The 2,831-nt window shown below is 40.9% G+C and overlaps 1 pseudogene; it reads left to right on the top strand.

The window, feature by feature from the left end:
• LOC115183165 (doublesex- and mab-3-related transcription factor 2 pseudogene) overlaps positions 1-2,254 on the top strand; it is a 3,116-nt pseudogene extending 862 nt beyond the window's left edge.
• Positions 2,255-2,831: the final 577 nt, after the last annotated feature.

Genomic DNA, 2,831 nt, shown 5'->3' on the forward strand with positions numbered 1-2,831 from the left:
AAAAGAGGCTTCGGACAGGCCTTCCCTCCAAGTACATCTCACCCCCAGCCTCACCCTCACCACCCCAGCCACGAACATGTCCTGAACAAGCTGAGCAAGGACAGCGCCAAACACACGCTATCCATGAAGCTCAACTCCTTTCACTCACTCATCCAGCAGACACTGAGTGAGAAGGCTAGGGCCGGGGCTGGAGAGAGAGAGAGGGCCGGGGCAGAGGTAGGAGCTGGGGCTGGGGAGAGAGCTGGGACCGGGGTCGAGCTCCGGGGCCCCTACTGTAACGAACTGCTGGAGGAAGCAGCTAGAAAATACCGTGAAGGACCTTCTAAGGACTTCTACAGTTTCAAAGGCTCTAATAGATACAGCAAGGAGTTCCTGTCTAAGTCAGCTGGGACGAAGGTCGTGTCCAGCCAGTCTCTATCCTTCTCTGTGGAGGCCATTTTGAATAGGCCATCACCGGCTATGAACAGAGCATCACACTAACCTTATAAACAGAGCATCACACTAACATTACAAACAGAGTATCACACGAACGTTACGAACAGAGCACTAACCTTACGAACAGAGCATCACAGTAACGTTACGAACAGAGCATCACAGTAACCTTACGAACAGAGCATCACAGTAACGTTATGAACAGAGCATCACAGTTATGTTACGAACAGAGCACTAACCTTACGAACAGAGCATCACAGTAACGTTACGAACAGAGCATCACAGTAACGTTATGAACAGAGCATCACAGTTATGTTACGAACAGAGCATCACAGTTATGTTACAAACAGAGCATCACAGTTATGTTACGAACAGAGCATCACACCAACATTACGAACAGAGCATCACAGTTATGTTACGAACAGAGCACTAACCTTACGAACAGAGCATCACACCAACATTACGAACAGAGCATCACAGTTATGTTACGAACAGAGCATCACACTAATGTTACGAACAGAGCATCACAGTTATGTTACGAACAGAGCACTAACCTTACGAACAGAGCATCACAGTAACGTTACGAACAGAGCACTAACCTTACGAACAGAGCATCACAGTAACGTTACGAACAGAGCATCACAGTAACGTTACGAACAGAGCACTAACCTTACGAACAGAGCATCACAGTAACGTTATGAACAGAGCATCACAGTAACGTTACGAACAGAGCATCACAGTAACGTTACGAACAGAGCACTAACCTTATGAACAGAGCATCACAGTAACGTTATGAACAGAGCATCACAGTAACGTTACGAACAGAGCACTAACCTTACGAACAGAGCATCACAGTAACGTTATGAACAGAGCATCACAGTAACGTTACGAACAGAGCATCACAGTAACGTTACGAACAGAGCACTAACCTTATGAACAGAGCATCACAGTAACGTTATGAACAGAGCATCACAGTAACGTTACGAACAGAGCATCACAGTAACGTTACGAACAGAGCACCACACTAACGTTATGAACAGAGCATCACATTAACGTTACAAACAGAGCATCACACCAACATTACGAACAGAGCATCACACCAACATTACGAACAGAGCATCACACTAACGTTATGAACAGAGCATCACACTAACGTTACGAACAGAGCATCACAGTTATGTTACGAACAGAACATCACAGTAACGTTACGAACAGAGCATCACAGTAACGTTACGAAAAGAGCATCACAGTTATGTTACGAACAGAGCATCACAGTAACGTTATGAACAGAGCATCACAGTAATAACAGTCATGTTTACCAGGAACGGACTGGGACCAAAAATCAACACCGTATTTCTTTTTTCCTTGAGACCTCCATTATCGGCTAAATAATGATGATTCTGCACAAACCCCTCAATTAAGTCTGGCCCACTGGCTTGAAATGGACCAACCATTCTGGCATTGGACCAATTGCCCTAAGACATATCCGTTTCTGTCTGCTCTGAACTATGTAGTGCTCTCTCAGACCATCTACTGTCCAAGGATTTGATCAGGAAATTGTTTTAACTGGTCTTCCATTACACAGACACACAGACACTCCATTAGATGCCGATGTCTGTCACTGTACTTATTGCTGTAGTTGGTCTATTTTGTTATTCTTTTTAAATAAGCACTGCCTCTCAGTACCGATATACTTCATTCAAGCAGTAATGTAAATGTTTATATGTATATTATATTTTAAATGAGCATGTTGTAAATCTCTTTATGGTGTAGAGTATTTAAATGTATCACTAATGTGTCAATAAACTTTATAAATAATCAAGCTCTTGTATCAGGTTTGGTGTTTAATTCTTTGCATACATTTGTTTTAATGATAATGATTTAACGATAACGATTTAATGATAATGATTTAATGAGAATGATAATGATTTAATGAGAATGATCATGATTTAATGATAATGATTTAATGAGAATGATTTAATGATAACGATTTAATGAGAATGATTTAATGATAATAATTGAATGATAATGATTTAATGAGAATGATAATGATTTAATGAGAATGATTTCATGATAATGACTTCATGATAATGATTTAACCATAAGGATTTAATGATGTTTGATGTGATGGGCTGTGGGTCAACCTTGTCATTGACTATTGGTTGTATATTAGACATTAAGAATTTTATAAAATCAGCATTTTTTCCCAAGCATTTCTAAGGGCTGGATTCAATCAATAGCGCTGAAGTTTGGCGTTACAGCATGATTGAAATTTAAAGGCAACGTTCCCGCAGTAGCGGACACTGCATTCACGGTAAACGCTGCATATGTCGCCATAATTGGAAATTAGCTTTAAATTTAGATTCAACACTACCGATTGAATACAGCCCAAGTACAAG

This window comes from Salmo trutta, unplaced genomic scaffold (genome assembly GCF_901001165.1).
Source record: "Salmo trutta unplaced genomic scaffold, fSalTru1.1, whole genome shotgun sequence".
Classification (NCBI taxonomy): Eukaryota; Metazoa; Chordata; class Actinopteri; order Salmoniformes; family Salmonidae; genus Salmo; species Salmo trutta.